General features: G+C 60.7%; 1 non-coding gene across 1 annotated transcript; it reads left to right on the top strand.

The window, feature by feature from the left end:
- Positions 1-9,778: 9,778 nt before the first annotated feature.
- Positions 9,779-9,850, top strand: TRNAQ-CUG (transfer RNA glutamine (anticodon CUG)). The gene has a single exon. It is a non-coding gene; the product is annotated as a tRNA-Gln (tRNA).
- The last annotated feature ends 3,739 nt before the right edge of the window (positions 9,851-13,589 follow it).

The following is a 13,589-nucleotide window of genomic DNA, read 5'->3' on the forward strand; positions in this document are numbered from 1 at the left end:
TAATCCCGCAGTAAGGGCCGCTCCCTAGTGGTATCGCATACCTAGGGAGAGAAGGCAGCGCCTTAATCCAGCAGGAAGGGCCGCTTCCCAGTGGTCTCGCAGAGCTGGAGAGAGAAGGCAGCGCCCTAATTCCGCAGGAAGGGCCGCTCCCCAGTTGTCTCGCAGAGCTAGGGAGAGAAGGCAACGCCCTAATCCCGCAGGAAGAGCCACTCCCCAGCGGTCTCGCAGAGCTAGGGAGAGAAAGCAGCGTCAACATCCCGCAGGGACGGCCGCTCCCCAGTGGTCTCGCAGAGTTGGGGAGAGGAGGCAGCGCCCTAATCCCACAGGAAGGGCCGCTTCCCAGTGGTCCCGCTGAGCTGGGGAGAGGAGGCAGCGCCCTAATCCCGCAGGAAGGACCGCTCCCAGTGGTCTCGCAGAGATGGGGAGAGGAGGCAATGCCCTAATCCCGCATTAAGGGCTGCTCCCCAGTGGTCTCGCAGAGCTAGGGAGAGAAGGCAGCGCCCTAATCCGGCAGGAATGGCTGGTCCCCGTGGTCTCACAGACCTAGAGAGAGACGGCAGCGCCCTAATCCGGCAAGAAGGGTCGCTCCCCAGTGGTCTCGCAGAGCTAGGGAGAGGAGGCAGCGCCCTAATCCCGCAGGAAGGACCGCTCCCAGTGGTCTCGCAGAGATGGGGAGAGGAGGCAATGCCCTAATCCCGCATTAAGGGCTGCTCCCCAGTGGTCTCGCAGAGCTAGGGAGAGAAGGCAGCGCCCTAATCCCGCAGGAATGGCTGGTCCCCGTGGTCTCACAGACCTAGAGAGAGACGGCAGCGCCCTAATCCAGCAAGAAGGGTCGCTCCCCAGTGGTCTCGCAGAGCTAGGGAGAGGAGGCAGCGCCCTACTCCCTCAGGAAGGGCCGCTCCCAAGTGGTCTCGCAGAGCTAGGGAGAGAAGGCAGCACCCTAATCCCGCAGGAAGGTCCGCACGCCAGTGCTCTCGCAGAGCTAGGGAGAGAAAGCAGCGCGAACATCCCGCAGGAAGGGCCGCTCCACAGTGGTTTCGCAGAGCTATGGAGAGGAGGAAGCGCCCTAAACTAGAAGGAAGGGTCGCTACCAAGTGGTCTCGCAGAGCAAGGGAGAGGAGGCAGCGCCCTAATCCCACAGAAAGGGCCGCTTCTCAGTCGTCTCGCAGAGCTAGGGACAGGAGGCAGCTCCCTAATCCCGCAGGAAGGGCTGCTCCCCAGTGGTCTCGCAGAGCTAGGGAGAGAAAGCAGCGCCCTAATCCCGCAGGAAGGGCCACTCCCCAGTGGTCTCGCAGAGCTAGGGAGTGAAGGCAGCACCCTAATCGCTCCGGAAGGGCCGCTCCCCAGTGGTCTCGCAGAGCAAGGGAGAGGAGGCAGCGCCCTAATCCCGAAAAAAGGCTGCTCCCCAGTGGTCTCGCAGAGTTAGGGAGAGAAGGCAGCGCCCTAATACCGCAGGAAGGGCCGCTCCCGAGTGGTCTCGCAGAGATAGTGAGAGAAGGCAGCGCCCTTATGCCGCAGGAAGTGCTGCTCCCCAGTGGTGTCGCAGAGCTGGGGAGAGGAGGCAGCGTCCCAATCCCGCAGGAAGGGCCGCTCCCCAGTGGTCTCGCAGAGCTGGGGAGAGGAGGCAACGCCCTAATCCCGCACGAAGGGCCGTTCCCCAGTGGTCTCGCAGAGCTCGGGAGAGGAGGCAACGCCCTAATCCCGCATTAAGGGCTACTCCCCACTGGTCTCGCAGAGCTGGGGAGAGGAGGCAGCGCCCTAATCCTGAAGGAAGGGCCGCTCCCGAGTGGTCTCGCAGAGCTAGGGAGAGAAACCAGCGCCCCGCCCGCGCAGGAACGGCCGCTCCCCAGTGGTCTCGCAGAGCTAGGGAGAGAAGGCAGTGCCCTAATCCCGCAGGAAGGGCCGCTCCCCAGTGGTCTCGCAGAGCTAGGGAGAGAAGGCAGCTCCCTAATCCCGCAGGAAGGGCTGCTCCCCAGGCCCCTGGCAGAGCTGGGGAGGGAAACCAGCGCCCCGCCTCCGGTGGAGGGGACGCTCCCCAATGGTCTCACAAAGCTAGGGAGACGAGGCAGCGGCCTAATCCCGCAGGAGAGGACGCTCCACAGTGGTCTCGCAGACCTAGGGAGAGGAGGCAGTGCCCTAATCCCGCAGGAATGGCCGCTCCCCAGTGGTCTCGCAGAGCTAGGGAGAGAAGCCAGTACCCCGCCCCCGCAGGAACGGCCGCTCCCCAGTGGTCTCGCAGAGCTAGGGAGAGAAGGCAGCGCCCTAATCCCGCAGGAAGGGCCGCTCCCCAGTGGTCTCGCAGACCTAGGGAGAGAATGCAGCGCCCTAATCCCGCAGGCAGGGCCGCTCCCAAGTGGTCTCGCAGAGCTAGAGAGAGAAGGCAGCGCCCTAATCCCGCAGGAAGGGCCGCTCCCCAGTGGTCTCGCAGAGCTAGGAAGAGCAGGTAGCGCCCTAATCCCGCAGGAAGGGCCGGTCCAAAGTGGTCTCGCAGAACAAAGTAGAGAAGGCAGCGCCCGAATCCCGCAGGAAGGGGTGCTCTCCAGTGGTATCACAGAGCTAGGGAGAAAAGGCAGCACCCTAATCCCGCAGGAAGGGCTGCTCCCCAGGCCGCAGGCAGAGCTGGGAAGGGAAACCAGCGCGCCGGCCCCGGTGGAAGAGCCGCTCCCTAACGGTCTCACAGATCTAGGGAGACGAGGCAGCGCCCTCATCCTGCAGGAGAGGCCGCTCTACAGTGGTCTCGCAGAGCTAGGGAGAGGAGGCAGTGCCATAATAACGCAGGAACGGCCTGTCCCCGTGGTCTCGCAGAGCTAGAGAGAGAAGGCAGCGCCCTAATCCCGCAGGAAGGGTCGCTCCCCAGTGGTCTCGCAGAGCTAGGGAGAGATGGCGGCGCCCTAATCCCGCAGGAAGGGCCGCTCCCCAGTGGTCTCGCAGAGCTAGGGAGAGAAGCCAGCGACCCGCCCCCACAGGAAGGACCGCTGCCCTTTGGTCTTGCAGAGCTAGGGAGAGAAGGCAGCGCCCTAATCCCGCAGGAAGGGCCGCTCCCCAGTGGTCTGACAGAGCTAGGGAGAGAATCCAGCGCCCCGCCCCCGCAGGAACAGCCACTCCCCAGTGGTCTCGCAGAGCTAGGGAGACAAGGCAGTGCCTTAATCCCGCAGGAAGGGTCGCTCCCCAGTGGTCTTGCAGAGCTAGGGAGAGATGGCAGCGCCCTAATCCCGCAGGAAGGGTCGCTCCCCCGTGGTCTCCCAGAGCTAGGGAGAGGAGGCAGCGCCCTAATCCCGTAGGAAGGGCTGGTCCCCAGTGGTCTCGCAGACCTAGGGAGAGAAGGAAGCGCCCTAATCCCGCAGGAAGGAGTGCTCTCCAGTGGTATCGCAGAGCTAGGGAGAGAAGACAGTGCCCTAATCCCTCAGGAAGGGCCTCTTCCCAGTGGTCTCACAGAGTTAGGGAGAGAAGGCAGCGCCTTAATCCCGCAGGAAGGGCGGCTCCCCAATCATCTTGCAGAGCTGGGAAGAGATGGCAACGCCCTTATCCCGCAGGGAGGGCCACTCCCCAGTGGTCTCGCAGAGCTAGGGAGAGAAGGCAGCGTCCCATGACCGCAGGAAGGGCAGCTCCCCAGTGTTCTAGCAGAGCTAGAGAGAGAAGGCAGCGCCCTAATCCCGCAGGAAGGGCTGCTTCCCAGTGTTCTAGCAGAGCTAGGGAGAGAAGGTAGCGCCCTTATCCCGCAGGAAGGGCCACTTCCCAGTGGTCTCGCAGAGCTAGGGAGAGGAGGCAGCGCCCTAATCCCGCAGGAAGGGCTGCTCCCCAGTGGTCTCGCAGAGCTTGGGAAAGCAGGCAGTGAAATAACCTCGCAGGAAGGGCAGCTCCTCTGTGGTCTTGCAGAGCTAGGGAGAGAAGGCAGCGCCCTAATCCCGCAGGAAAGGCTGCTCCCCAGGCCCCTGGCAGAACTGGGGAGAGAAGGCAGCGCCCTAATCCTGCAGGAAGGGCTGCTCTCCAGTGGTCTGGCAGAGCTAGGGAGAGAAGGCAACGCCCTATTCCCGCAGGAATGGTTACTCCAAAGTGGTCTCGCAGAGCTAGGGAGAGTCGGCGGCACCCTAATCCCGCAGGAAGAGCAGATCCCCAGTGGTCTCGCAGAGCTAGGGAGACAAGGCGGCGCCCTAATCCCGCAGGAAGGGCCGCTCCGCAGTGGTTTCGCAGAGCTAGGGAGAGGAGGGAGCGCCCTAATCCGGCAGGAAGGGCTGCTCCCCAGTGGTCTCGCAGAGCTAGGGAGAGCAGGCAGTGACCTAACCTCGCAGGAAGGGCCGCTCCCCAGTGGTCTTGCAGAGCTTGGGAGAGAAGGCAGCGCCCTAATCCCGCAGGAAGGGCCGCTCCCCAGTGGTTTTGCAGAGCGAGGCAGGGAAGGCAGCGCCCTAATCCCGCAGGAAGGGCTGCTCCCCAGTGGTTTCGCAGAGATAGGGAGAGAAGGCAGCGTCCTAATTCCGCAGGAAGGGCTGCTTCCAAGTCCCCTGGCAGAGCTGGGGAGGGAAGTCAGCGCCCCGCCCCCGCACGAAGGGCCGCTCCCCAGTGGCCTTGCAGAGCTAGAGAGAGAAGGCAGCGTCCTAATCCCGCAGGAAGGGCCTCTTCCCAGTGGTCTCAGAGAGTTAGGGAGAGAAGGCAGCGCCTTAATCCCGCAGGAAGGGCCGCTCCCCAGTCATTTTGCAGAGCTGGGAAGAGAAGGCAACGCCCTTATCCCGCAGGGAGGGCCACTCCCCAGGGGTCTCGCAGAGCTAGGGAGAGAAGGCAGCGTCCCATGACCGCAGGAAGGGCCGCTCCCCAGTGTTCTAGCAGAGCTAGAGAGAGAAGGCAGCGCCCTAATCCCGCAGGAAGGGCCGCTCCCCAGTGGTCTCGCAGAGCTTGGGAGACAAGGCGGCGAACTAATACCGCAGGAAGGGCCGCTCCCCAGTTGTCTCGCAGAGCTAGGGAGAGAAGGCGGCGCCCTAACCGTGCAGGAAAGGTCGCTTCCTAATGGTCTCGCAGAGCTAGGAAGATAAGGCAGCACCCTAATCCCGCCGGAAGGTCTGCTACCCAGTGGTCTCGCAGAGCTAGGGAGAGAAGGCAGTGCCCTAATCCCGCAGGAAGGGCCGCTCCCCAGTGGTCTCGCAAAGCTAGGGAGAGAAGGCTGCGCCCTAATCCCGCAGGAAGGGCCTCTCCCCAGTAGTCTCGCAGAGCTAGGGAGAGAAGGCAGCGCCCTAATCCTGCAGGAAGGGCAGCTCCCCAGTCCTCTTGGAGTGCTGGGAAGAGAAGGCAGCGCCCTTATCCCACAGGAAGGGCCACTCCCCAGTGGTCTCGCAGAGCTAGGGAGAGAAGGCAGCGTCCTAAGCCTGCAGGAAGGGCCGCTCCCCAGTGGTCTGGCAGAGCTAGATAGAGAAGGCAGCGCCCTAATCCCCCAGGAAGGGCCGCTCCACAGTGGTCTCGCAGAGCTAGGGAGAGGAGGCAGCGCCCTAATCCCGCAGGAAGGGCTGCTCCCCAGTGGTTTCGCAGAGCTAGGGAGAGGAGGCAGCGCCTTAATCCCGCAGGAAGAGCCGCTCCCCAGTGGTCTCGCAGAGGATAGAGAGAGAAGGGGGCTCCCTAATCGCGCAGGAAGGGCCTCTCCCCAGTGGTTTTGCAGAGCTAGGGAGAGAAGGCAGCGCCTTAATCCCGCAGGAAGGGCTGCTCCCCAGAGGTTTCGCAGAGCTAGGGAGAGGAGGCAGCGCCCTATTCCCGCAGAAAGGGCTGCTCCCCAGTGGTCTCGCAGAGCTAGGGAGAGCAGGCAGTGACCTAACCCCGCAGGAAGGGCCGCTCCCCAGTGGTCTTGCAGAGCGAGGCAGGGAAGGCAGCGCCCTAATCCCGCAGGAAGGGCTGCTCCCCAGTGGTTTCGCAGAGATAAGGAGAGAAGGCAGTGACCTAACCCCGCAGGAAGGGCTGCTCCCCAGCGGTCTTGCAGAGCTAGGGAGAGAAGGCAGCGCCCTAATCCCGCAGGAAGGTCCGCTCCCCAGCGGTCTCACAGAGCTAGGGCGAGTCGGCGGCACCCTAATCCCGCAGGAAGAGCAGATCCCCAGTGGTCTCGCAGAGCTAGGGAGACAAGGTGGCGCCCTAATCCCGCAGGAAGAGCCGCTCCCCAGTGGTCTCGCAGAGGATAGGGAGAGAAGGGGGCTCCCTAATCGCGCAGGAAGGGCCTCTCCCCAGTGGTTTTGCAGAGCTAGGGAGAGAAGGCAGCACCCTAATCCCGCAGGAAGGGCTGCTCCCCAGTGGTTTCGCAGAGCTAGAGAGAGAAGGCAGTGTCCTAATCCCGCAGGAAGGTCCGCTCCCCAGTGGTCTTGCAGAGCTAGGGAGAGAAGGCAGCGTCCTTATCCCGCAGGAACGGATGCTCCCCAGTGGTCTCGCAGAGGTAGGGAGAGAAGGCAGCGCCCTAATCCCGGAGGAAGGGCTGCTCCCCAATGGTCTCGCAGAGCTAGGGAGAAGAGGCAGCGCCCTAATCCCGCAGGAAGGGCTGCTCCCCAGTGGTCTCGCAGAGCTAGGGAGAGCAGGCAATGACCTAACCCCGCAGTAAGGGCCTCTCCCCAGTGGTGTTGCAGGGCTAGGGAGATAAGGCAGCGCCCTAATCCCGCAGGAAGGGCCACTCCCCAGTGGTCTTGCAGAGTGAGGCAGGGAAGGCAGCGCCCTAATCCCGCAGGAAGGGCTGCTCCCCAGTGGTTTCGCAGAGATAGGGAGAGACGGCAGCGTCCTAACTCCGCAGGAAGGGCTTCTTCCCAGGCCCCTGGCAGAGCTGGGGAGGGAAGACAGAGCCCCGCCCCCGCACGAAGGGCCGCTCCCCAGTGGTCTCGCAGAGCTAGGGAGAGAAGTCAGCGTCCTAAGCCCGCAGGAAGGGCCGCTCCCCAGTGGTCTGGCAGAGCTAGAGAGAGAAGGCAGCGCCCTAATCCCGCAGGAAGGGCCGCTCCCCAGTGGTCTTGCAGAGTGAGGCAGGGAAGGCAGCGCCCTAATCCCGAAGGAAGGGCCTCTGCCCAGTGGTCTCGCAGAGCTAGGGAGAGAAGGCAGCGCCTTAATCTCGCAGGAAGGGCCGCTCCCCAGTCATCTTACAGAGCTAGGAAGAGAAGGCAACGCCCTTATCCCGCAGGAAGGGCCGCTCCCCAGTGGTCTCGCAGAGCTAGGGAGAGAAGGCAGCGTCCTAAACCCGCCGGAAGGGCCGCTCCCCAGTGGTCTGGCAGAGCTAGAAAGAGAATGCAGCCCCCTAATCCCGCAGGAAGGGCCGCTCCCCAGTGGTCTCGCAGAGCTAGGGAGGAAAAGCAGCACCCTAATCCCGCAGGAACGGCTGCTCAACAGTGGTCTCGCAGAGCTAGGGAGAGAAGGCGGCGCCCTAATCCCACAGGAAGGGTTGCTCCCCTGTAGTCTCGCAGAGCGAGAGAGAGAGGGCGGCGTCCAATTCCCGCAGGATGGGCCGCTCCCCAGTGCTTTCGCAGAGCTAGGGAGAGAAGGCGGCGCCCTAATACTGCTGGAAGGGGCGATCCCCAGTGGTCTCGCAGAGGTAGGGAGACAAGGCGGCGCCCTAATCCCGCAGGAAGGGCCGCTCCCCAGTGGTCTCGCAGAGCTAGGGAGAGAAGGCAGCATCCTAATCCCGCAGGAAGGGCCGCTCCCCAGTCATCTTGCAGAGATAGGGAGAGAAGGCAGCGTCCTAATCCCGCAGGAAGGGCTGCTCCCCAGTGGTCTCGCAGAGCTAGGGAGAGGAGGCAGCGCCCTCATCCTGCAGCAAGGGCTGCTCCCCAGTGGTCTCGCAGAGCTAGGGAGAGCAGGCAGCGACCTAATCCCGCAGGAACGGCCGCTCCCCAGTGGTTTCGCAGAGATAGGGAGAGAAGGCAGCGTCCTAACTCCGCAGGAATGACTGCTTCCCAGGCCCCTGGCAGAGCTGGGGAGGGAAGCCAGAGCCCCGTCCCCGCACGAAGGGCCGCTCCAAAGTGGTCTTGCAGAGCTAGAGAGAGAAAGCAGCGCCCTTATCCCGCAGGAAGGGCCGCTCCCCAGTGGTCTGGCAGAGCTAGAGGGAGAAGGCAGCGCCCTAATCCCGCAGGAAGGGCCTCTTCCCAGTTTTCTCGAAGAGCTAGGGAGAGTTTTCAGCGCCGTAATCCCTCAGGAAGGGGCGCTTCCCAGTGGTCTCGAAGAGCTAGAGAGAGATGGCAGCGCCCTAATCCCGCAGGAAGGGCTGCTCCCCAGTGGTCTCGGAGAGCTAGGGAGAGAAGGCAGCGCCCTAATCCCTTAGGACGGGCTACTCCCCTGGCCCCTGGCAGAGCTGGGGAGGGAAGCCAGCGCCGCACACCCGCAGGAGGGGCCGTACACCAGTGGTGTCGCAGAGCTAGGGAGAGAAGGCAGCGCCCCACCCCCGCAGGAAGGGCTGATCCCCAGTGGTCTCACAGAGCTAGGGAGAGAAGGCAGCGCCCTAATCCCGCAGGAAGGGCCACTCCCCATTTGTCTCGCAGAGCTAGGGAGAGAGGGCAGTGCCCTAATCCCGCAGTAAGGGCTGCTCCGCAGGCCCCTGGCAGCGCTGGGGAGGGAACTCAGTGCCCCACCCCCACAGTATCGGCCGCTCCCCACTCCCATCGCAGAGCTAGGAAAGAACCTAGCACACCACGCGCCCAGGAACAGCCGCTCTCCAGTTCCCTCGCAGAGCCGGGGAAACAATCAAGCGCCCTGCCCCTGCTAATACCGGTGCTGCCCAGTCCTCTGGCAGAGCTAGGGAGGGATGGCAGCGCCTTTCTCCCGGAGGAACGGCCGCTTTACATTCCCCTTGCAGACCTGGAGAGGGAAGGCTGCGCCCCTTCCCCGCAGGTCTGCACACTGGTCATGGCCATGGTCAGGAGCGCAGCACAGAAGCTTCTCCAGCCCTGCAGCCTGTGCTCAGCGCATTGGGGTGGGGGCAGCACGGAGCAGGCAGGGCCCAGGTGGGTGGCGGGCGGAGACACAAGTGGGGCGGACATGCTCCTGCCAGGAGCTTCCTGGTTCACCCCTTGCCCGGGAGCTGCAGGAGGGGCCCGGATCATGGCTCGGCTGCAGAGCTTGGAGCCCAGGCTGGGCCCAGAAGTCAGAGGATGGGGGAGCTGGGAGTGTAGCAGAGGTTGGAGCCAAGAATTGGTTGGAGATGGAGTTATGCCATTTCCGCTTGGCGGCAGGGGGCCCTCTGGCTTTTTTTTTTTTGCTCCGCCCCCCACATCCCAATATTTCATCTTTGACATCTGGTCACCCTAGCCTGATATGAAGGAGGATGTCTGGACCAAGGGGCCAGGGACTGGCCTTTGTTAGAGAAACCACTGTCAAGTTTTAGCCAATTAGGACAAGTCAGCAAATAAGAACAACCTCAGGTATCAGTAACTGCTACAGGTTGCAGATTCCTACATGCAGCAGTTTCTGGCACTACACCTGCACAGCTCTGCTCCCCGGCTCTTCTCGGGCTCCTGCTCTCTCCTTAGCTCTGCCCCACTCTCACCCAGGCAGTTCCAGCTCACATGGAGGATGGGACCCCCTGGCCTGGTGACTCCCTCATTACACTGCCTGGCCTGTCAGTGTAGCTAACTTGGAGCTTTGGCCTCTCCCCATTGTCCCTGGGGACTGTCAGTCTCAGGGCCCTGATTTCCCATTGATCCTTCCCCCTTCTATTGGTGCTGGGAACTAGCCAACCAACCCCTCCCCCCCACACACACTAAGTTTTAGTAAAGGGCCAAGAGCCCCCTTACACAAGCAGCCCCATGAGGGTCACCGATGTGCAGAGAAGGCAGCACAAGCTGCTCCCATGGTGTAATGGACAGCACTCAGGACTCTGAATCCTGTAATCTGAGTTCAAATCTCAGTGGGACCTTGTGTTGGCTTGTGATCATAGGCGGCAGGTTATACACATTTGTGGTGCTCGTGCTCCAGGAACATTCAGGGCTGGGGGCCCTGCTCCAGCAATATTTGGAGTTGAGTCTCTTCCCTTGGCGCCTGCCTGGCACCTCTCCCCTCTGCTGTGGTGCATCCCTGCCTGACAAAAAGCAGCATGGGCCTGTCCCCTGCCTGCTCCTGCTGCTGGAGTAGAGGGATTCTGGGCAGAACTGCTGCCCAAGAGTCCTAGTGCAGGCTGCCCTCAGCCTCTCCAACACCCCCAACCCTGAGCTCCCTCTGAACCCTGATACTCTGCCCCAGTTCTGAGCCCCCTCCTGCATCATGAATCCCTCATCCTCAGCCCTACGCTCCCTCCCAGAGGGTGCACCCCTTCCCACACACTCCTTCCCACCCCCAGAGCCTGCACCTCTCACCCCTTCCTACAACCCTGCCGGAGCCTGCACCCAGCACCCACTCTCCATCCTAAAGCCTGAATCCTGCACCCTAATCCCCCCCAAACCCCCTCCCAGAGCCTTAGGAAGGTGGAGTTTGGGGGCGGGTTCTGGGCACCACCAAAATTTCTACAAACTTGCCACCCACCCATGCTTGTGGTAATGCCCCAGAGCTCAACTCCCCTGTCTCCAGCTGTGTAAGAGTGAATCTTTCCCCTCCTGCTGTGTGACTAACACCTCCTTGAGCCAGGTCTTTGGCAGGGATGGCCACAATGGGTTAGGGCTCTAGAACTTGCTACCCTGATAGTTGGGATTCTTGCTGCTGCACCTGATGTTCACAAGCTTAGACCTTGTGCTTCCTACCACACGTTTCCTCTGGCCCACATGGCGCTTGAAGAAAGGAGTGCCAGCGCTGGGATTAATAGTCAGGGCTTGGCAGGAGGGAGGAAGAGTCCCAGGCTGGAGCCCCACACACCTTCCCTCCTCCGGGCACCTAGAGCAGAGGCAGCCCAGCTCTGTCCGCTGGATACCTCAGCAGAGTAGGTGAGTTCATGTAAATACAGTCTGGTCCCAAAGCTTCCCCCCAACCCTGGTCATCAGTGGCTGTCAGGGGAGAGCTCATTCACACCTCGCTTACAAATCATCATTTGAAATTCTAAGGTTGGCCAACACTGCTGAAGCCAATGCACCGACATTGTCAGCAAACACACCAGCTGGGTGAGGAAACCCGGCTTTGTCCAGACTTTCCAAACCTATTTGGCTTTCTCAGGTACAAGTAGTTTTCAGACGTTGTATCTGCTTTTAAAGTGTGTGTTAACTTTTCAATTTCCATTCAAATTTGCAACCAATGACAACATTGGCAGTGCTGCATGTAACTACCTGACCACTGAGGGAGGAGGTGTTGGGGAAAATCGGGGAAGGGGGTGTACAGCCCCATGGCTGGGGGGGCGTATAGGGAATGCCCAGTTTCACTGAATTGAGTCTCCTACTGCAGCACCTCAGTAGGTTACATCAGAAAGGAGCTGCAGTGTCTAGGCGGTGGGATGCCTGTGCCTTTAAGAGCCCAGCCCTGGGAAGTCCATGCTGAGAGGTGCTGCCTGTGAGAGGGGAAATAAAAAAGCCCTCTGCTCCCCCCACCCATGTTTGCAAACACTGGAGTCTCAGCCCACCGGGATAACTGTTCCCCCTCGGCCCCTGCCTGTGCCGGGGTTTAACCCTCTGGCAGCGCCTCCCTCCGGGCTTAACTCCAGCTCCTTAAGAACTCCCTGACTTTGCTTTCAGTCCCTCTCCTAACTCTGCCTCCAGCTGCTTGACTCCCGACCAGTCAATTTCCACCCCCTGCTCAGACCCTGGCCACCTACTCCTCTGATTTGCCCTCCTTTGCCCCTTTTTAATCCCTGTGAAAAGCAGTCGATGCTGTGTCCCATTCTCTGGAGGGAGGGCTGGGCGCCTGGCCCCTGCCTGCGCAGTGCTCAAAGTGCCCCATGATCTTGTGGATGTTTGCTGAGTGCTGCAGGGTCACCCGAAGGGGAGAGAGACGCGGTTAGGAGGTGATGCAGCCAAGGGTGCCTCACCCAACACGGAGATGCAGCCACCTCTGGGGTGATTTACACAAGTCAGCAAATGAATATGGAACAAGAAACACATTGAAAGGATCGAGGCAGCTGCAGGAGGTGGAGAAAACCAGAAAAAGCAGTAGCCCTGGATCCCAGCCCTGTCCGTCCCCCACTCTACCCCCTAATCTCCACTCCCCTCCCACATTTGAGGGGAGAACCCAGGAGTCCTGGTCCCCAGCCTTGCCCACCCCCATATTTTGATATGGCTCCATCCAACAGCTGCCCCCACAATTGCAGGGCAGTGCCATGGGGCACACCGGGGCCTCCCTGTTTTCACAGGATGGGCAATGCCAGTGTTCCAGGATGGGGAGAGATGATGCTACGGGAGAAGCAAGCAGCAGACAGCTACCATGACAGAGAAATAAATGCTAGGGGGTGCTATGCTGCAAGGAGTGAATGGGGTTGGCAGGGAATGGGAGGATCTTCCCTCACAGCAGGTGTGTCTGTCTCCCTCCCAATTCCTCCCCAGCCCTACCCCAGCCCAGGCTAATCCCAGCCCAGCTACCAGGATTAAATTTGGCCTGGATTCCCCAGCTGCTGGGGGTAGGGGGTGGGGCTGGGAAGAATGAGCCTCTACTCCTCCTTCCCCAGACACAGTTGCATGGGCACAGACCAAAGGAGCCTGCAGCACAGCTGCCTAGAGGAAACTGAGGCACCAGCCAGTGACAGACACATCGTGGCTCTCCTCATCCTCATACTCTTTTCCATATACAACCTGGCCAGGGGAGGGGGGGTAAACTCAAGGCAGTTGCATAGTTAACCTGTGGAACTCCTTGCAAGAGGATGTTGTGAAGGGCAAGACTATAACAGGGTTCAAAAAAGAACTAGATAAGTTTATGGTGGATAGATCCATCAAGGACTATTAGCCAGGGTGGGCAGGGATGGTGCCTGTAGCCTCTGTTTGTCAGAAGCTGGGAATGGGCAATAGGGGATGGATCGCTTGATGATTCCCTGCTCTGTTCATTCCCTCTGGGGCACCTGGCACTGGCCACTGTCAGGAGACAGGAGGATACTGGGTTAGATGGACTTTGCGTCTGAACCAGTCTGGCCGTTCTTATGTCTCCCTTGGCGCAGCAGTGACACCCAGTGGGCAGAGTAATGCACAGAAGTTGTTTTGCTTGGCGCAGCAGTGACACCAAGTGGCCAATCAGGGTAACACACATAGTATGTTTCCCTTGGAGCAGCAGTGACACCTCGTGGTCATTCAAGGTAATGCACAGAAGGTGTTTCCCTTGATACTGCAGTGACACCCACTGGTCAGGTGGCGTAATGCACAGCATGTGTCTGCCCTCTACAAGCAGTGACACCCACGGATCAGTCACGGTAATGCACAGAATGTGTTTCCCACAAATCTGGGTAAGACACAGAGCATGTTTCCCATGGAGCAGCAGTGACACTCAGTCACCTGCAGGGGTGGCATCAGACTCTTCTCCTTTAGTGGGGGACTGAGGCTACATCTACACTACAGGATAAATTCCAATTAGTTTAAACCGATTTTATAAAACAGATATTATAAAGTCGATTGTGAGCGTCCACACTAGGCACATGAATTCGGTGGTGTGCGTCCATGGTTCGAGGCTAGCGTCAATTTCTGGAGCGGTGCACTGTGGGTAGCTACTGTAAAATAATGAGGCCAATAACGTCGATTTGCGTCCACACTAATCCTAAC

The sequence above is a fragment of the Gopherus flavomarginatus genome, chromosome 16 (assembly GCF_025201925.1).
Source record: "Gopherus flavomarginatus isolate rGopFla2 chromosome 16, rGopFla2.mat.asm, whole genome shotgun sequence".
Taxonomy (NCBI): domain Eukaryota; kingdom Metazoa; phylum Chordata; order Testudines; family Testudinidae; genus Gopherus; species Gopherus flavomarginatus.